We start from the raw sequence: 22,078 nt of genomic DNA on the forward strand, positions 1-22,078 counted from the left end.
GGTTGGTAAAGGCTAGTCTGGGTGGCAAGAGGTGAACTTTGGGGTAACTAAACATGGCTGGAGGAGACTCTTGAGAGTCCCATGGACTGCAAGAAGATCAAACCTCTCCATTCTTAAGGAAATCAGCCCAGCGTGCTCCCTGGAAGGACAGATCCTGAAGCTGAGGCTCCAATACTTTGGCCACCTCATGAGAAGAGAAGACTCCCTGGAAAAGACCCTGATGTTGGGAAAGATGGAGGGCGCAAGGAGAAGGGGATGACAGAGGATGAGATGGTTGGACAGTGTTCTTGAAGCTACTAAAATGAGTTTGACCAAACTGCGGGAGGCAGTGGAAGACAGGAGTGCCTGGCGTGCTCTGGTCCATGGGGTCACGAAGAGTCGGACACGACTAAACAACAACAAAAACAAACATGGCCAGTGGCCACCACAAATGACAGCTAAACTTGGTTCCCATTCAAAAGTGGCTGCACCCACCTACCTTAAAAAGGTAAAGGGACCCCTGACCATTAGGTTCAGTCATGGCCGACTCTGGGGTTGTGGCGCTCATCTCGCTTTACTGGGCGAGGAAGCTGGCGTTTGTCCGCAAACAGCTTCCGGGTCATGTGGCCAGCATGACTAAGCCGCTTCTGGAGAACCAGAGCAGCGCATGGAAACGCCGTTTACCTTCCTGCCAGAGTGGTACCTATTTATCTACTTGCACTTTGACATGCTTTTGAACTGCTAGGTGGGCAGGAGCTGGGACTGAACAATGGGAGCTCACCCCGTCATGGGGATTCGAACCGCTGACCTTCTGATCGGCAAGTCCTAGGCTCTGTGGTTTAACCTACAGCGCCACCCGCGTCCCCACCACCTACCTTACCAGAGGGTCTAATCTGAACCAATGGGATCCAATAACAAGAAGAAAGGGGCTTCTGACTTACCATTAGGAAGAAATTCTGTTTACCACCCCTGCCAAAAACAGAGGCCAAGGAGAAATTGTGAGAGCAAAAACTGTGGTCTCATACTGTCTGCCTCAAAAAAATCAACAATGCCACAATCCCAGAGTATTGAGTGTCCTTCAGTCTTGAGTTCCTCTATGTTGTTGGACTACAATCCCCATCTTGCCCATCTAGTTCAGTCAATGGTCAGGGATGATGGCAATTGTAGTTCTACGACATTGGCTGGCCCAAGGTTGGAGCACTGTCCTAGTGGGCTTTTTCTTACTCAGACAGCATATGCACACATTGTACAGGAGAGGGAGCCCTTTACATAGACTTGTTCAGCTGTACTGATCCACTAGTCTGCCTCTGAATATACTGGAGGAGGGAGTGGGACAAGCAACAGAAAAGGGTTATGAGCCTCAAACCCAGCTTCTTGATGCCAATGTGGGAAGGAGGATAGTGGACTAAATGAATTTCCACTTGATCTAGTCTGGTTGCTCTTATAGTTAAAGGACCCCCTCCCCACAGTTTTAGATAAAATATTGTTTATTCCTGATTTGTTGATTCCCCCCCTAACTTGTGACCATGCCTCTTTGCTTCAAGAACCCAAGCAAGCCCCGATTTCCTGAAGCAGCAATATTTTGCATACTACACAACTGTCAGAAACACAAAGCGTTTTCACTCCACTCTTCAACCAATAAAAGGCTTCCAGTGTGACGAAGCTAAGACAGATCATTATCCATAATAAAACCATAAATGTTTAAAGGTCAACTCTCTCTTTTCCACTCACCTCACCATTGTACAAAGTCAAGTAGAAACCTGAACATGGTTTCATGTTCATGTCGAGCCCTGTTCTGATTATACTTCCATGGTCTAGAAAGTGCATCAAAGGGAATGAGAAAATAGCAGTTATTTAGGACCCAGGGATTCCTAACTCCTGGTGATGAAATAAGTAGTCCACCACAGCTCTAACTTAACTTGTTCACTAAAAATGCTGGAACATAGGAGCATCCCGGCTGGAAGTTGTACGTTGACAAGAAGCAGGTCCCTCAGTCCCAACAGATGGAGGTGGCTGAGCCTGGGTACCCGATAAAGTGCAGGTCTTGCTCAGTGTGACGTTTGATGCTGCCTTCAACCTGGGCAGGCTGGCCCTGCCTTCACTGGCCCTGCTTTGCACCTGAAGTGTTTTTGCCTGGCTGGAATGTGTCCTTGGACTCTGATGGTGCCTCTTGCTTGTCATGGCAGAGGATACAGAAGGATGTCCAAGTGCATGTAGAAAGTTGCCTACCTGTACAAAAACAAAATTGGCATTAGTTGCTCAACTACTTTTGCCTCTTGTCCCACTCACCATTTGCGTGTGGCCTTTGAAGAAGAAGAAGAGTTCAGATTTGATATCCCACTTTATCACTACTCTAAGGAGTCTCAAAGCAGCTAACCGTCTCCTTTCCCTTCCTCCCCCACAACAAACACTCTGTGAGGTGAGTGGGGCTGAGAGACTTCAGAGAAGTGTGACTAGCCCAAGGTCACCCAGCAGCTGCTTGTGGAAGAACGGGGAAGCGAACCCGGTTCACCAGATTACAAGTCCACCGCTCTTAACCACTACACCACACTAGCTTCTGAGAAGTTACTCAGAAGAGAATGTAGCCCTCAGGCTGAGAAAGGTTCCCCTACATGTGGACAACTTAAGCAATGGACCATAGCTGAGTAGTAGAGCACATACTTTGCTTCCAGAAGGTCCCGTTCAATCCTGGACATCTCCAGGTAGAAAGAATACGTGGCAGCAGGTGAAGGGAGAAACCTATTTCTCTCTGAGATCTTGAGCAGCTGTCAGTCACAGTAACTGGGCTTGCTGGACAAATATTTGGTTAGATGGTTGGGCAGATTCTGATGGTCCTTGACTGAAGTAGAAAGGTTGTGGCCTCCCAAATAATAGTGGAGCTCCTAGCTTGAGTTTCATGGTTATTTTACCAGAGGAAAGCTTCCAGTATAAATACAGAGGCAATTATGAAAATAACATTCAAAGGTGCATTATAGGAGGGAAAAAAGGCTTGCAAAGATGTGTATATTTGTCAAGACTTCATACAAAAACTCGCACTAAAATGCTGATGAATTTCTATAATGACCCCCCCCCCCCATGAAATGTTACATGCATGTCAATAACTAAATTTAAGTTTGGAAGAAATGAAAAACTGAGAGAACCAGTCCCCACCCCCAAAATAAAGATTTGTCCTGGACTGTTTTTCTTAGCCCACTGTTAGTCCTGTTTAGTATACCCTTTTCCTTCCTTTGTTTTGTAGTTACTTTTAGACTTTAATGTCTTTTTAAATTGTGCCATTTTTATAAGGAGCACCCTGAGAGCACAAAGTTGCCTGTGTAAATAGCATCATTACAGAAGATTGCCGTGATTCTCTGCCAATTCTTGAGCGTTAGAGATTAGCCAGGGTTTTCTTTTCCAAGCCTGTTAAATTCAATCAGTTAAAAATCTGGGCAGGAAGCCAAGTGATGGGGCATTATTTCTGTTTTTGCACTGCAGTGAAGGTGATTATTTGGCCTGTTTCTGTTACACGTCAATAGTCAAATGGGATTTTCTCTCTAGAGCTCCCTTCTGTCCAAGTACACAGAAGGTCGCAGCTTCATTCCTTTTCATCTCTAGATAGGGATGTGCCCTGTCTGAAACCCTGAAGAAGCGCTGCCAGTCAGGATGGACAATATTGACCGAGTTAGACCAAGGATCTGACTCAGTGCAAGGCAGCTTCCAAGGATCCTAAGATCTCAAAATCTGGTTGAAACTGGATTAGCATCAAGCACCAGTTTGTTCTGTTTCGTGCTGACATCCCTCCACTGGCAAGCACTCTGTAAGATGCTGCCTTGCAGGGTTGGTAAACATGTATAGCCTGTTACTCAGAAGCACAACCCTGGCCTCTATGCGCTTGTCAGACTCCACTGAGGTCTTTCTGTTGCCCTCTCGAGTCTCTTGGTGGGACTATCGTGCTTTGGTCAAAATTTCAGTGCCTACTGCCTCAGTTTGATATACACTGAAGCTCTTTCATAAGAAGTTCACCTGAGGGAAATCTATGCTCTTCAGAGCCAAATATTTGCACACAAGCTCCTCCATACTCCGCAAGGCTTGTAACCCATGAAACAGGCCATCTTCTGTGATTCTGGTAAGCACAGATTTACGATGAGTTTGGCGGCTGCCTGAAAATGTGGATCCCAAGGTTTTTGTTTTCAAAATAAGAATCAAGTTCCTAGTCCTTGGCATTGCGGCACTGCATCTGGCACCATGAAGCCAGCAGCTATAAACTGCTACTCAACCATCTAGGGGTGCAGGTGGTGCTGTGGTCTAAACCATTGAACCTCTTGGGTTTGCCGATCAGAAGGTTGGCAGTTCGAATCCACGTGACGGAGTGAGCTCCCATTGCTCTGTCCCAGCTTCGGCCAACCTAGCAGTTCAAAAACATGCCAGTGGAAGTAGATAAATAGGTACTGCTGCGTCAGGAAGGTACATGGCATTTCTTTGTGCACTGGCTTGCTTCATGGTGTCCCGTTGCACCAGAAGCGGTTTAGTCCTGCTGGCCACATGACCCGGAAAGCTGTCTGTGGACAAACGCCGGCTCCCCCGGCCTGAAAGCGAGATGAGTGCCGCAACCCCATAGTCACCTTTGACCGGATGTAACCATCCGGGGTCCTTTACCTTTACCTGTATTCTACCACCACTTGAAATTCAAATGAGCAAAATATGGCCAGCTGTTGTACAAATACATTCATCCTTCCCATTTACATCTGGGGATGCCCCCTGTCTGTCAGCTTCCTCCTCCTTGGAATAGGGGTGTTGCCCCTTGTAAAACTCAGCAGGAAGGAGGACGAGAAGGGCGACAACACAAAACTAGGATTAGTTGGATATATCTGTCACTTGCTCTGGCTCCACCTAGGGCTGGTCTCCCTGCCTCCTGGCTTACCAGTCCCAACATGCTTTGCAAAAACCCCAGCAACGATTGGGGGTGAGGTGGTCAGCCAGGATTTGGCTAGTGGTTTACCACTAGATGAAAGCCTGACCTTTTGATAAGTGATTATTATGGGAAGATTTGCTCTGGGTTTCCCCACCCCCACCTTTCATCTAGTTTTTGTTTATAATCCCCAAATTATTCCTCCAGGGACCCAGCAGCATCTTCAGATGGATGTCAATCTGGGTTCTTTGCAAGCTTTAACCCCCCCTACCCATATACCCCAGACATTACTGGTGCCATGATGAAGACATTTCTATTTGCAAATAAAATAATCTAGTGACCTAATTTCCTTCCTAAGGATCATGCTATTTATGCACTATGACGTAAATCCCACCAGCACTAGAAAAGAAAAAAGGAACCTCGGGGGTCTGAATTGCTTCTATTTTGAAAGATCCAGAGTTTCTTTTGAGGAGCTATTAATCATCTTGCATATGGTTTTAAAGCCACCCGTGTATTCAGATTCAAACATAAACAAACAGGTGGTTCCATGAACCAATTATATGAGGCCCAACTGAGTTGTCAGCAAGAAGGCCGATCCATCATGCTTGCCTGCATGAGGTCCACATGGCAAGAATTTAGACAATGACTTCAAGTTCCATGAATGTCAGAGCTTTTTCCTGGCACCCAATGAGCACAGTGTATAGCAAGGAAGCGGGACCCACGGACTTCCAGAGAATCTGTGGCACTCCAACTCCCATGGGTCCCAGCCAGCACAGCCAGTGGTCAGGGATGATGGGAGTTTTAGTCCGATTACATCTGGGGTGTCACAACTTCCCCATCCATGCTGTGGATGGCAGAGGACATCCCGCAAACAGATTCTTCCACCACTGCCAGCAGTTTCCAGAAGTAACATGTAAGTTTATTAGAATGCTGTGCATGCCATTTTTTTAATGAGATCTGTATTTTTTCAATTACATCAAAGCTTCTATTCCTAATGAGAACAAGAGGCAACATCTTCTTCTGGACAAATGAGTCACGGGGGCGCCAGGGGATGCTTGATTTGCCACAGGGCGTTCACTTGCAAGTGTGGCATGTGACAGCCATGTTCCTGGCCTCAGAATACACAGGGCTCAAATGGTGATTTTTCCTCTATCCTCCTCACAGCCCATTCTTGCAGAAGGAGGCCAGACAAAACTGCCACCTGAGGTATAGTGGTACCTCGGGTTAAGAACTTAATTCGCTCTGGACGTCCGTTCTTAACCTGAAACTGTTCTTAACCTGAGGTACCACTTTAGCTAATGGGGCCTCCCACTGCTGCCGCGCTGCCTCATCCTGAGGTAAAGTTCTTAACCCGAGGTACTATTTCTGGGTTAGCAGAGTCTGTAACCTGAAGCGTCTTTAACCTGAGGTACCACTGTATTTGGCAGACACTCCATAACTTGGGGGCCACCATAGAAAAGGCTATTTCTTTCATAGCCAGCAAGCAAATCATCTTTACAGGAAGTCCTACAAGCAAGACATCTGAAGAAGGTCTCAGAGCCTGGGCCTATTCGTATGGATGTACACAGGGAAAGCTAGTCACTAGGAGAAGGTGCAGCAGAGCCCCTATGATTATTCTTTCTGCACCCTAAACTCCAAAGCTAGAGCACAGCAGTCATGCGCCCCATAGAATCGTACTCATAATTTTCCTATCGTTCAGAGACTTTTCTGTCCATTTCGTTCAGTAACAGCAGAACTGGATGCCAGAATTGTACACCAGACGTGCCATATGTTCTGGACAGGGGACAGACACAAAGAGCTTTTATGTGAATGTCACAATTGCTGATGTAGGTGCGTTTCTTCCCATCAGTGAGGGGCACTGTGTGGTTCTCTCTCTCTTTTTTCGCTCTTTTCAGACTTTGTACACATTTTATGTTATAAAGAGTGCACGCTTGTACTTAGGTGTATGGTTGACAGCTAAGAACATAAATATTTTAAAAGGTAATTATACAATTTCTTCGAGAGAAATAAAGAAAAATTTAGAGATTTGGGGAAGGATGAAATTATCACTATGGGGAAGGATATCAGTAATAAAAATGAAATTTTTATTGATAAAAATTGCCAAGCATGTTATACCCATGATCAGCAGCACAGGGCACTTCAAAGAATGGCAAAAAGATATTTCTAGAGTTATCTGGCAGGGGGAGAAACCAAGAATAAAATATAAATTAATAACAGATTCTCCTTGCCAGGCTTAAAATTATATTATGAGGTGTCCTGTCTCTGTTGGCTGCAGGAATAGGTAAAATTGGAAAATTTAGATATTTTAGATTTGGAAGGGCATGATAATAGATTTGGTTGGTGTAGAATAGTGGGTAGACATGGCAGACGACACAGCGATTTCTCCAAAGCAGCTCTTTATTTTGTAAACTGGAATAGAAACTGAACAGCAAACAGCTCAGCCGGCCTGCTTTTATAGGCAGCCAGCTGTCAACATTGTAGCAACAACAACCCAGGGTTTCCCGCCTAAAATAACTGATGTGGACCTGAGTGAAAACTACCTACAGTATCCCCCTGCTGGCCCAGGGTGAGAACTTCAGTACATAACAGTTGGCATGCATATTTATGGTATGAGAAAGCAAAAGTACATAAAGGTTTTCTGAACCATTTAGTAAGAAGATCGTTTTTTTTATGTTGTGGGAGAAATATAATAAATAAAAATATAAAAATATAATAAATAGAACAGAAAACACCATGGTGGCTCTCTCCATTAGAAGCAATATCCTTGAAAAAAAAATATTTAATATTTAAAAATTAAATATGAGAAGCAATTGGGTGACATAAAGAGAACTGTTAACTGAAGTAGAACATCAGTTGAAATTGAAGGATTTTGAAGAAAGAAGGGATTTATTAACTGATTGGCTACAATTTCATCAATTAAACAATATTTTCAAGATAGACAAAAAGAGAGGTTTTAGTTATGAGACCTCAAGATTTGAAAAAGATTTGTTAGAAAATAATATAAAATTATTGTCGAAAATGTATAAATTGCTTTTGAAATGGCATACAAAGGTTAAATCTGGGAGAGGGATTTGGGACACAATATCCAACTTTCAGATTGTGAAAGGTTATGGAAAACTGATTTGAAATTCTTGGCGTGTTGTATGCTGAAAAATATATATATGAAAATGATGTACTGATGGTATTTGATTCCCAGTAAGTTAGCAAAAAATGTATGTCAGGTACAAATATCTGTTGGAAATGAAAAGAAAAAGAAGGCACCTTTTATCATATGTGGTGGTCTTGTAAGGTAATAAAAGCTTTCTGGGAGATGATATATAATGAGATGAAAAAATGTTCAAATTAACTTTTGTAAAAAAACACACCAGAGGCTTTTTTATTAGGAATTATAGGTGCTGATATTCCAAGGGAGTAGAAAAGACTTTTTACGTATGCGACGACAGTCGCACAGATGCTATTAGCCCAGCAAAACTGACCGGAAAGCTCAGGAACCAAGAAGACCAAAACTTTAACAAAGAATGGGAAAAAATTATAATTTATCTTGGAGACCACTGTAAGCAGATGAAAATGTTAGCAGGATTGCAATAACACTTGTTATGTAGCAAATACTATGGAGACAATAGAATAGAGTTATATAAAATATAGATTATTGGAAAAGATGCAGCAGAAAGGGTTTAATAATAGAACCCATGAGGAGAGGTGGAAAATCCAGAGATTCGGAGGAATCTGTAAATGTGTATGTGTATGGTTGTATTGTTAAAATTTTATGTTTGTAAAATCAAATAAAAATTATTTCAAAGAGAGAGAGAGTGCAAGTGAGAAGCACGTGAGCTACTGATTCAATACTGCCATCTCCACATGGAAATAACTGTTTTTCCAGTGGAATTTTTTTGAAATTGACCCTCAAGTAGAGCTGAAGGCAGTATATTTAATCTTGCGTACAGTAAGTGAAAGCAAGTCTGTATTTTGGAATTGTTAAATTTTGCAAATAGTGCGCCAACGTGCCAAAATGACTAGGTGGGAAAAAAATTATACAATGGAAAAATTTCCTTTTCGTGGCCAAATTATTCTGTCGCTCAATATCGTATAGGAGCTGTCTAATTAAATTATTTGCTTTACCGAAGTCCAGTGTTAATAACGGTTGTGATGATAAACCGAAAGTAAAGCTTTCGGTTGACAATTTTGGACTAAGCGCTCTCATGACATTCTTGCGAAACTAAGGGTAGTAGACCAGTGGGTTTTAAATTTAGCCGGAGCCAATAATTAAATGTCCTGCACCAAATCTGTAATTCAACAGTGGGGAGATTAGCCTTGCAAGCGCAATGAAGCATTTGGAACACAGGATGGAACAGGGAAAAATTGCCTTTGGAACTTAGATTGAACAGCTTCTGTAGATCCAAGGTGAGTGCCTGTCCAAGTCTGAGCCCTATATAATAACTGCTTCATCACTTGCATGTGGCCCCTGAAAGGTTGCTCACAAGAGAATATGGCCCTCAGGCTGAAAAATGTTCCCTACCCCAGCTTTGCTGCCATTGTGTCCCTCTAAGCAGCTGCCTTCCAACACCTGCTTTCTGTGCTGTCTTGGCAAAGGAGGCTCATGAGACTGTGTTTGCTGAGATAATGTCTACATTGGGCCAGAGTGCAGGGCTAGATGGACGCTTGGTCTGACTTAGCAAGTTCTTATTTTAGAAACCCAGCACCAGGCTGCCTCTCTTGAACCTCCCTCCAAGGTCAACAGTGCTTGTGAGCTGGCATTGATGAGGCACAATTTCTTTTGCCCAAGCAAACCTGAAATGTTGCTCGAAGCGGAGCAACCAGGTTAACCCAAGCGTGTTTCTTTATTTCCTATAAAGGAGTTTCACCATCCTTGTCCCAAACAATCACTTTGCTGTGTCTTTGCTTCTTGGGAGATAGATCACATTGTACTCTGGCCACAAGCTTGCAAAGGGTGTCCAGTGAGAAGTCATCAGCATGCAAAAACCTGAACAGACAAAGGCAAAATGAGGGCCCGCTCCAGAGATATATCCTTGAAGAATCACAGAATCATAGAATGTAGAGTTACATTCCAACCGCCTCCAATCTCAACTAAAGCACCAAATGGCAGATAGCCATCCAGCCTCTCCATTCCACTGGCAACTGCTCTTACTGTAAGAAAGTTACCGTATTTTTCGCTCTATAACACGCACCTGACCATAACACGCACATCGTTTTTAGAGGAGGAAAACAAGGGGAAAAACATTCTGAATGAAACAGTGGATGTATCATTTTTGGGCTTCATGCTGTGGCCACAGACATGTGATCTGATGGTGAATTTGGGGTGACCCAATGCAAAGATCCTGAGAATCCCTGTGGATCCATGCTTTGTAACCACGTTTTTGCACCATTGCAGCCCCAGGCAACAGTGGGTGCGTGATTTTTTTGGTGCAGGCTGTAGCCATGGACATGCTATGTGATCTGATGGTGAATTTGGGGTGACCCAATGCAAAGATCCTGAGGATCCATGTGGATCTATGCTTTGTAACCACATTTTAAGTGGGGAGCGAAGGAAAAACAAAGAAGCAACATGAGAGGGGTGTGCAGAGAAGCAGCTGGCTAAGAATGCAGGAGAGGGATTTAACGGAGGGAGGAAAGAAAGGCAAAAGTTTCCCCCCACCCAAGCCAGCCATATCTCTCTCTCTCTCCCTCACCCTCTCTCTCTCCCTCCCCCCTCTCTCTCTCCCTCCCCCTCCCCCCCTCTCTCTCCCCCAGCAGCACCGGAGCACAGAGAGGAATTCCCCTCTGCTTGCCTGGAGGGGAGGGGCTTTCCCTGCTCTTTGTTCCGTTTGAGCAAAGACAGCAACGAAACAGAGGAGGGTGGGCAGTAAGACCCTGAGGCAGAATGCAGGAAAGCAGCCACTTCCTCTTTTCAGGTTTCCCTTCTAGGAGACGCATGATTTGATTTTTGCCTGCTTTTTCAGCTCCAGGGACCACACATTCACTCTAAAACACGCACAGACATTTCCCCTTCCTTTTTAGGAGAAAAAATCTGCGTGTTATAGAGGGGAAAATACGGTATTATCCTTGCGGGACTTGACTTCTTTCCGCAGGGCCTGCAAGATAGAGCTGTTCCACCAGGCCTTTGGCCAAGGCACAGTCTGACCCCCTCCTTTGGTAATCCTCATAGAACTCTAGCTCAATGGTTGCCATTAATCTGATTTGAACAGATTTAGAATGTTGTATCATTTTACTGTTGTTAGCCGCTCTGAGCCCGGTTTTGGCTGGCGAGGGCGGGATATAAATAAATTATTATTATTATTATTATTATTATTATTATTATTATTATTATTTCTGATTGTTGTGACGTGGGCTTTGTGATTTCAGCTCTCTTGACATAATATGCTGGAGACAGTTCTCTAGTAACACTTCTTTATTAAAGCAAACAAGACTAAGACTTAAGGAGGGGAGAGCTACATTTATAGGGACAGGGAACAAGCTAGAAAGGATACATTTTGGAGGGAACAATATCAGGCAATCACAGTTCTGCCTTTTGGAGGATACCAATAAGACAGAGGATCCAAATACAGCAGCTTAAATGAACCAATAGTAGCTGTACCCTCTGGAACCAAAAGGCAGTTACTTTACCCTAATGCAATACAGACAATAATAATACAGATATAAAATCCTTTGACTCAATACACAACACTGATGTTTACCCGGAATCTCCTTTCGTAGCTTGAATCCATGGGTTTGGGTCCTGCCTTCTGGAGCAGGAGAAACCAAGCTTGCTCAATCATCCATGTGACAATCCTTTATTTGACTATTGCTATCCTATCTCTTCTCAGTCTCCTCTTTTCCACACTAAGCATATCCAGTTCCCTCAATTTTCTCTCATAAGGCTTAGCTTCCAGATCCTTGATTATCTTGGTTGCCTGCCTCTGCACGCGTTCTAGCTTGTCAATATCCTTCTTAAATTGTGGCACCCAGAACTGGACACAATACAATGGTACCTCTGGTTGCGAACGACATCTGTTCCAGAGCCCCGTTTGCAACCTGAGCAGAACACAATCAGCATCTGCGCTTGCACGGGTCGCGTTTCGCAGCTTCTGCGCATGCGTGTGACGTCATTTTGAGCGTCTGTGCATGCGCAGGCGGCGAAACCTGGAAGTAACCCTTTCCAGTACTTCCGGGTCGTCACGGGACACAACCTGAAAACGCTCAACCTGAAGCAAATGCAACACGAGGTATGACTGTATTCCAGGTGTGGTCTGACCAAGGCAGAATAGAGTGGGACTATTACTTCCCTTGATCTGGACACTAGTTAAATGAGATTCTGCTTTCACTGCTTTTTGAGCTTGTGTAAGTTTCAGGGCAGACATAGCAGCTTCATATCTAGTCAGTGCACATCCACAGCTAAACTCTTGTAACTTTTTATACCACAAACAGCCTGGAACAGGCATATTTTTGTTCTACTTTAGTTGTGCTGCAGTGCAGGAGTGCTCTTCCAGGTGGCAATAATGCAGTGACACTGGGGAAGCAGAATTATGTGTGGGCTGCTCAGTACAACTCCACCAGTAATGCACTGTTATGGCATGTTGCAGATTACACCTGCACAAAATCACCACCACCCATCTGGAGGGGCCTTTATTTTGCAGAGCTTAATGTGGGAAAAGCCACTATGAAGCAAACACTCTGTGTATGTGTGTGTGTCTGTGTGATTGTCAGTTATCGGGGGCCAATGGTGTGTTTTCTCTCCCCTTAGAAATTCCCAGGTTTAGAAATTAATTGTGAGCCTCCCAGGTCTCTCCAGCCCTTGAAACCCTCCCCAGGTCTTGCGCACACTCTTCAATAGTCCTGCTTTGTCCCATCCTCAAGGGTTTTTGCCTGGCTGGAATGTGTCCTTCAGCTCTGAAAACGCTTCTTGCTTGGCTCAATGAACAATAGAGAGGGCTGCATATGTATGGAAACCAGCCTGCTATATTACAATTTTCATCCACTGCTCCACCTACTTTTGCCTCTGACATTGCCCACCATTGGTATGTGGCCTCTGTAAGGTTGCTCCGAAGAGAATGTGGCCCTTGGACTGAGAAAGGTTCCCCACTCCCACTTACCTAGTGTGTGTATGGGGGAAGTACGACTCAAACATTGAAATATTGTGTGTGCGTGTCTGTGTCTCCCTGCCCCCCGCCCCAGTTGAGGCCCAGTTCTCAATAGATGCATATAAAAAGCCAGCTGTTTTTTGTGTGTGAGCACAAGTATGTGTTGGTTGAGATAAGTCTTCCCCTTATCAACAATACTGTCCTGTTTCAGAGAGAGGAAAGTTTTCTGTATACACAAGTCAGGGATGTGAGTCAATCAAAACAGCCAGGGTTGGAGGGCCCTGAAAGGGCATTTTTGTGTGGTGGGGAAAAAACCCAACCCATTTGGAGCACCGCCCTCTCCCCCTTCTGTTTTGGGTGTGAACATTTCAACCTAACCACCCACTGATGCTATGTGGCAGCAGGAATCAATCCTCCTTTGAGTGAAGCTTGTCCACAAAACATGGATGTAAGAGGCCTCACAGAATCACACCAGTCTGCTAGATCTCACGGGCAAATGGCACCAAGCTGCTGCCACCTCATTTCCTCTGGGCCTCCTGAAAAGGCCACTTTGTTTGGGTGGCCAGGTGCCCTATTTTACAGAAGGCAGCCCTCTACGTGAAGGGCTGTCAGACGACAGGGCTGCCCTGCCAACCAGGGCTGCTGGAGCCAAACAGAAGTTGTGGTCTAAAGATGGGAGTTGGGAACTTTCACAGCCCAAGCACTACATTCTCTTCTGTGCAACCTGCTAGGGGCCACTCACTGGTGGGTGGGGTCAGAGGCTAAAGTAGGCAAAGCAATGCACATATATTTTTACCTGTGTACAGAGGGGTAGTTTCTACAAACACTTGGGTGCCCTGCAGTATCCTCCACCCAGCAAGTGGAAGGCATTGTCAGATCAAGGAACACATTCCAAAGCACAAAGCAGGTCTAGTGGGGGGCGTGGCCTGGGAACAGTTGTTGTGAGGGCCAGATAGGCCTGGAGGGCCACATTCAGCCACTAGGCCTGACGTTTGCCCCACACCCAGCACTCTGTTTACACATGGGAGAAGAATTTGGGCAAGCTGGGCAACAGTTTCCAAACAGATGGCCTGTGATGGCCTGGGACTCGGGCTCGGACTCGGAACCAGAGGAGTCTCTGTCTGCACTGGATCCTTTGCCTCAGGCATCATCTGAACCAAGTCTGGGGCCTGATCCTGAAGAGTTCCAGTCTGTACAGGTTCCCCTGCAACAAACACCAGCTGGGCCGAGTCAGGGGCCTGAGCCTGCTGTGGCTCCAGATGTGGGGACTCCAGATGTGGCAACCTCGTTGCCTCCAGCTGGGCCATCACTTACAGCTGCTCCACTACCAGTTGGGACAGGGGAGGCTGAGGAGGCCTCTGGGTCTAGTAACCCACCGACATCTCCCAAGCTGCGGAGACTAAGGTCTGAGAGAAGGAGAGACCTGAGCACTCGCAGGAGGAGTTCTCGCCTTCAGGCGAGATAGGGAGGTGAGTCACCGGGGGATCAGGACCGGCCGCTACCCCAACAAAGATAAAAGACCCCGCCCCAGGTTGCGGGAGCAACATTGCTGTATGCTAGATCCTGCCTGAGATCCTGTACCTGACCTTGCCTGGTTTCCTGCCTCGTGTCCTGCTTTGGCCCTGTCAAACTGACTCCCAGCGGAACCTTTGGATTCTGAACCGGTCCTGGACTGCGTTTCATGGGTTACCCCTGGGCCCAGCACACAGACCCTCAGAAAATCACCCAGTGCTCCTCAGCACAGAAGCTGAACAATGGAGAACAAGCTAGGATGAGCTGGCAAAGAACCAGTGTGACATAGTGGGCAGAAGCAGGTCAGACTATGGCCAAAGGGAGGCCCAAGTGCAATTCCTCAGCAGCCACAGAACTTCTTGGGTGACCTTGGTCTTGCCACTACTTTCAGCCCAGCCCACCTCAAGCGGTTGTTGTTAGTGCAGCAACACATCCTACTTCACCCCTGAGGCAAACTTCATTGTCTCTGCCAACAACAACAACATACATCTTACTTCACAAAGGACAGTCCTCTATTTGAAGAATTGTTCTGTCCGAGTCTAGTTTAAAGATGATAAACCACAAAGTGGGGAGCAGGAGGAGAAGGTAACAGTAAAGGTAAGAGTTTTTAAGGATCCCATTGCTAGCCAGCACCTGGATAGCAGACTAAGGACGCCTAGTCGTGGGCTTTCCCACTGTGGAAAGTTGTATTGTCTTTCTATTTAAATCGCAGCAATCATTTCTACACACAAGTATCAGTATATGCAAAGTGTGTCCTCTTGGGTGGGGAGGCAACACACAAACTGCCCCCCTAAATGAGAGCCACCTTTTAAGGTCACACACAGATTCTGTAGCAGACCCCAGCAGGGAGCAGGACTAGGTTCAATGAGTGGGAACTGCAGGGAAGTGGATTTTGATTAAATATTAGGAGGTGTATTGTACTCTCAGGAGCCCAGTTACAGAAGATATACGGTAAGCTTCTCCCAAAGTACTCACCAATGAGGGCAAGATAGCAGATGCAGCCTAGTCAAGACAAACTGCGGTCAAGCACAAAGAGCCACTCCAGGTCCAAATGTGATCCAGAGACAAAGCCAGTCAACAGTCCAAGGTCCATATGGCAGAGTGTTCAGACAAGGCACAATACCAGTTCCCAGGAAAACTAGGAACCAGAAACCTGTATTGTTCCCAGAAACTAGAAGGTCCAAGAGGTAGGCTGGGGCCTTCTAAACTGCACACTAACCGCTGCTGCTAATAGTGAAGGAGTAGCAGGGATAGATTAATCTTACCCAGGATCAATCAGCACAGTATATCTTTGGTCCAGACCAGAATTATTATTGAGGACTTGGGAAGCCACTCATCCTCAGGACTGGATTTGGGAGAGTGGCAGGGGGGGGGGGGGGATAGCTGCCTGCCTGCTTCTGAAAGTCTTCAATCTCTGGGGAGTTTGACTTCTCCTCTGAGGACACCACATCTGGTATCAGGTCAGGAAATGTCCTAACAGCAATGTCTATTTGCTCTCTTTCAGTGAAGGCATTTAAGCAGAGGCTCAGACAGTTATAGTTGTGACCTGCATTGTACACCCTGCATTGAACACATGTATGTATGTGTCCTTGTGTGTGTGTCCCAGTTCTTTGATTCTGTAGTTCCTTGATACAATGCAATGTTAAAACAAAAACAAAAAGCCAAGCTTCAGATCGTTTGACCTTCCTGGATGAGGATCTGTTAGTCATGCATTCCATCTCCCTGTCTTCCTGCATCCCTTTCCCTCATCCATGAATAGAGGACTTCATCTATCCAAAGGCAGAAAGACAGCACCACCTCTCGCATGCACCTTCACCAAAAGGCCCTCAGTAACATATTTTCCCCCTCCCTCCCTCTCTCTTTTTGTCGTTGTTGCTGTTTTGGGTGGTGGTGGAGGGAGTAAACATATGAATTTTCAAACGTTTTTCTGTGTGGAAAATCTGTTTGGATTTGAACAGGAAGCTGTGGAGAAAAGGCGTGTAGGTTGAAATATTAATGAAGGGTTTTTCTTTCTGTTATAAAGGACTCCATTGAAAGGATTTCAAAGGAAGCGGGGGGAGGGGGAAAATATATGACTCTTATGGGACGCGGAGTTTTTATCTGCCAAGCCCAAGGGCCTGGTATGAATTTTAAATATATATATTTAAAGGGTTGGTCCAAGAGGCAGAAGCTGATGTGGCAGAGAAAGTTTAGAATAAAACTCTTATGAAACGGGAAAACAAGGTGAATTTAGGCTTTATTTATTTATTTATTTATTTATTTATTTATTTATTTAAACAGAGCAAGCTCAGAGGTGTTCATTTCTGTTGTAGTCTTGCACTAGGGGTGGAGACCTACCCGTACTTAACATGTTTGCTGTTGTTGTTTAGTCGTTTTGTCGTGTCCGACTCTTCGTGACCCCCTGGACCAGAGCACACCAGGCAATCCTGTCTTCCACTGCCTCCTGCAGTTTGGTCAAACTCATGCTGGTAGCTTCGAGAACACTGTCCAACCATCTCATCCTCTGTCGTTCCCTTCTCCCTGTGCCCTCAATCTTTCCCAACATCAGGGTTTTTTCCAGGGAGTCTTCTCTTCTTATGAGGTGGCCAAAGTATTGGAGCCTCAGCTTCAGGATCTGTCCTTCCAGTGAGCACTCAGGGCTGATTTCCTTAAGCATGGATCAGTTTGATCTTCTTGCAGTCCATGGGACTCTCAAGAGTCTCCTCCAGCACCATAATTCAAGATGTTGCTTGACTCCAACTCCTATCAACCCCAGCAAACATGACTGCTGGCGGGAGATGATGGGAGTTGAGGTTCAGTAACCTCTGGCAAACCACAAGTATCCCATCCATGATATTGGGAAGAGGCAGGCGGGTAGAGTAAATAAGTGATGGAGAAACCATAGCCCATGTGTGGGCAACCTTTGACTCTCTCCAGATGTTGATGGACTACTACTCCTATCATTCCCTACCATTGGCCATGCTTGCTGGGGCTAATGAGAGTTGTGCTGATAGCTCTCGTCACATAGTGATAGTGGCTGTCATGGGTGTATGTTGTTGGCATCTGTCTGTCTGTCTCAGAAGACAATGGAGGTGAATGTGCAGTGAATGTGTGTATATGGCATAGCATAAAAGGATTGCTGAACCTGGAAGAGAGAGAGAGAGAGGTGACCACAAAATGGTGCAGCTATCTCCTCCATCATCACCCCCCACCACATTGGGAGGGAAGTCACCTACGACAACCACCGCTGTCCCCTCTCACAGAGAGAAGCTCTGTTGAAAACGGAAGGGTGAATGTCCAATCCTGCCATCCACTACAATATGAGCACATGCCCAATGCAGGACATTCTGAGCAAGTGCAAACAATAACTGAGGAGAAAGAGGAAATGTCTCTCACGTATAGCAGGTTTTTTTACTGAGACCTTCTGTGGGTACCACAGAAATATTGGTGGGCATACTGGTGTTCATGGATGCCATGTTGAGAACCCCTGGTGTAGATATTTCAAGTTCTGGTGCCAAAGCCTCCCAAGAAAGGCGGAGCTTTTAAGCTGGCTCTTAGGACCATTTTATACCATAGTGAGTTTTCTACTAATAGTCTGAGGTCATCTGCTGGTTGCTGGATAATTTTAATGAGACTTTGCTGCTGTGTGGTTGTTGTCTGTTGATTGTTCTGCTTATTTAAGCATGGTTTATGAGCTGCATTTCGAGTGAGCTGGTCATGGAAAGGGAGGATATAAGCCAGGGGCTTGGGGCTCTGCATCTTTTGTGCTGGCCCCCCAAATTTCCTGTCCCACTTCCATCCATACACACACACACACACACACACACACACACACACACACACATATATATACACCTTGCTTACAGGTTGGCTTTCTTACTTACAGTCAGTCTAAATTTGTATTAGTAGATACAGTGGTACCTCAGGTTAAGTACTTAATTGGTTCCAGAGGTCCGTTCTTAACCTGAAACTGTTCGTAACCTGAAGCACCACTTTAGCTAATGGGGGCCTCCCACTGCTGCTGCGCCGCTGGAGCACGATTTCTGTTCTCATCCTGAAGCAAAGTTCTTAACCTGAAGCACTATTTATGGGTTAGCAGAGTCTGTAACCTGAAGTGTATGTAACCCGAGGTACCACTGTATATCTAATAAATAGGTGTCCATCTTGCATTATGTTAAAACTCATCTTCTGTTATGTTTTGCTCCTGTTTGGGTTTTTTAAGCTGTTTTCTTTTGACTCTTGTATTGCATCACCTTGGGACATATGTGGAAAGAGATTGATTAGTTAGCATATACAAAATTTATGCAAATTTGTGTCATGGGGCTGTGTACTGATTCTTTTTAAGAACATAGCAATGACCTCTCTCTCTCTCTCTGACACACACACACACACACACACACACACACACATTCTTCAGGCCAAATCATGGTTTGTGAAGCTTAACTATGGTTTAGTGCAGGAATGGGGAACTTGTGACCCTCTAAAAATTATTGGATTACAATGTGTATCATCCCTGCCCAGTGACCTTCCTGGCTGGCTGGGTCTGGTGCTCAGAAACATCTGGAAGTCCACAGGTTCCCTACCCCTGGCTAAATGCAATGTCTGAATTGACAAATGATAACTTGTGATTGAGACAACACCCACTTCACTCATAATACAACCTTCTTCATATGCTCAGAGGAAGCATGCTTTCCACTTGCCCCAAATCCATTGTGGGAACTGAGGTTCATCTCAAATCAAGGTGGGGTTGGGACAGGGGAGTCCAGGCAGATGGAACCTTTGGGCAACATTGGAAAGCAGTGGCTCCATGACGCATCCTCTGCAGGACCCCCATCCCATTTTCCTGTGACCTATTGAGAGTGGGTGGGGGGAGGCTCAAATGGACAAGTTGACCTGGAAGGAAAGGCTTGGAGCAGGGAGATGTCAGCGAGCTCAGATCCCAACTGCTCCATGTATGCACTCCTTTGTCCACCTCCTTTCTGTTTGGGTGACCGGGCTGTGATAGCAGCTAAGGCTGCAACACCTCCAGGTTGTCCTCTCCCCTGCCAGCCTCTTCTTTCCACCCCTTCTCCCTTGCCAGGAAGGAACCACCTGGGATTTGCCTCCAGGGCTACTCACACGGAGTGAGATGTTCGCAGGGTGGCCCAATGCAGATCAGTGAAAGCAGAGCAGCTGCAGGGAACAGAGCCAAATACCCCACCCACGACAAGAGGCTAGCCTGCTACCCCAAGAATTAGAAGCCTTGGTTAAATTCTAACAGTTGCTGGATCCAGGGCTTAGAGGGGTCGGGCTGCTTTGAGATGCCGGCTTGAAATGGGCACCTTCTGCATTCAAAGCAGACACTGCAGTTCTCAAGTCCTCTTGGGGGCAGCCATGACAGCAAACCAGTTTCAGTTCAAACAAATGTGTGTTTGCCTTTAGACAACTCCCACCAGGAATCTTGAGTCAGGAGGTGGCTGCAGCCTCCACACAGTGTTTTCTTTTCACTATATCCTTGTTCGTCAGGTAGGGGCAAAGATCTGACACCAAACTGCTGTTTGCTGAAGAAAAACAGCAAGAAGGGAAGCTCAATCTCAGTACTTCCTTTTTTCATGCCTGACCAAGACTTGTGAGAAATGCAGGCTAAAAATACCCAGTAAGCAAACTAGTAAGGAGGCAGCTTGTTCAGATTTTCTTCTTCTTTCCTTTTAAAAGGAAACTTAAAGAGTTGACTTTGGGAACTGTTAAGGTGTTTTGTCACTCTCTTTCTTTTGCAGACCAAAGAAAAGTATATGAAAATGGCCTCCCTTGTCAAGCAAGCCTCCCGCTTTTTTGCTGGCCCACCCAACGGGGGCAACTGCCTTGGCTCACTTAACAAATGCTTCTTAAAACGATGGGCAGTTTTTGACACCTTCCTGGAGTTATTCATCCTGGCTCCCCACTTTTTTTTAAACGGAAAGGCCACCGAAGAGCCTGGCAAATATGTTCAGTGCTAGATTAATCAGAGGTTGAGGTCAGATGAGGACAAAGAGGCCGTGATGCTGTCACAGGTACGGTGACAAAAGTGGCTTTTCTTTCTGGGGGCCCAAATTTCCAGACAGAACAGGAAAGAGGTTTGGTCCCAGACCTCTGCCAAAAACCATTTTTTATTTAAATCTTTAGACCATTCATTAGGTGAGTGAGGTTGAGATGATTGGGATATACTCAAGTGCTGGTTCTACTCAGAGTAGATCCACTGAAATTAATGGACATGGCTTACTTAGATGGGTCTACTCTGAGTAGCATTTAGTTATAGAGAATCCTCTATCTCCTGATGGGGCACCTGTCAGCTAAGGCAACAAGAAAGCTGAGACAGGGGTTATCCAGCATTGATACTCTGTGCAGTGTGATATAGTGGTTAAGAGTGGTAGACTCGTAATCTGGTGAACCGGGTTCGCTTCCCCGCTCCTCCACATGCAGCTGCTGGGTGACCTTGGGCTGGTCACACTTCTCTGAAGTCTCTCAGCCCCACTCACCTCACAGAGTGTTTGTTGTGGGGGAGGAAGGGAAAGGAGAATGTTAGTCGCTTTGAGACTCCTTCAGGTAGTGATAAAGCGGGATATCAAATCCAAACTCTTATTCTTCTTCATAGTGGTGCCCAATGGGTCCAGTAGGGCAGGTGGCAGGGAGACTAACAGCAGCTCAATCCAATGACAGGCAGAGTCAATCATTCTGGTTTTGCCCCCAGCCTCCTCCCTGCTGAGTTAACTATAAGAGCAACACTGAGACTATGAAGCGGAAGCTGACAGGCAGGAATATTTGAAATATATGTGAATTATTGTTAATGTTTTCATTGCTAGATTGCTTTGGAATATTTTATAGGATATGTGATTCATATATGGAAATGAATAGTGAAGCTTTGAATTCAGTGTTTTTGAAGACACCACACGACTCTAGAACACTTGTTTATTATTTATTTTATTTATTACATTTCCGTACTGCCTTTCACAGTGTGGTCTACAATATAGAAACACAAAAACGTATAGCTTAGTGTCATGGACTGCCTGGATGCTGAGGAGTGAGGGGAGGTACCAGCTGGGGAACCCGCAAGGGAAGAAGGCTTGGAGCCCAGGGATTGGTGGTGGGATGACGCTGAGTGGTCGGAGGGAAAAGAGAGAGTGGGAGTGTCAGGAGCTGAAGAGGTCGCAGAGTTTAGTGAGCAGAGAGAGGTTGTGGCAGAGGGCAGTCCGGAATCAGAGGCAGAAGCAGAGAGCGGTCAAGAGACAGAGTGGAGGCAAGCTGCTGAAGAAGCCAGGGGTCTCTCCCACTTACTGCAACCAGCTCCTCTCCCCCCTGGTCTCCCAGAACACAGAGAAATGAAGAGGGTGGAGCAAGGAAAACAAGGCAAAGGACCTGGGGGAAGACTAGTCTTAGGGAGCAGCGGGGAGGCAGGGACCTTCAGTCCTCACAACTGCCTCACCAGGGCAAGACTTACTGGGAATAATAATAATATAATAATTTATTATTTATACTCCCCCCATCTGGCTGGGTTTCCCCAGCCATTCTGGGCGGCTTCCAACCAAGTATTAAAATACAGTGGTCTGTTAAACATTAAAAGCTTCCCTAAACAGGGCTGCCTTCAGATGTCTTCTAAAAGTCTGGTAGTTGTTTTTCTCTTTGACATCTG

The 22,078-nt window shown here is 45.7% G+C and overlaps 1 long non-coding RNA gene across 1 annotated transcript; it reads left to right on the top strand.

The window, feature by feature from the left end:
• Positions 1 to 6,477: 6,477 nt before the first annotated feature.
• Positions 6,478 to 9,972, top strand: LOC310836559. Its single transcript, XR_014560146.1, has 3 exons — positions 6,478 to 6,672; positions 9,165 to 9,268; positions 9,782 to 9,972. It is a non-coding gene; the product is annotated as an uncharacterized lncRNA (long non-coding RNA).
• Positions 9,973 to 22,078: the final 12,106 nt, after the last annotated feature.

Source organism: Podarcis gaigeae, assembly GCF_964106915.1.
Source record: "Podarcis gaigeae genome assembly, chromosome: Z".
In the NCBI taxonomy this organism is placed as follows: Eukaryota; Metazoa; Chordata; class Lepidosauria; order Squamata; family Lacertidae; genus Podarcis; species Podarcis gaigeae.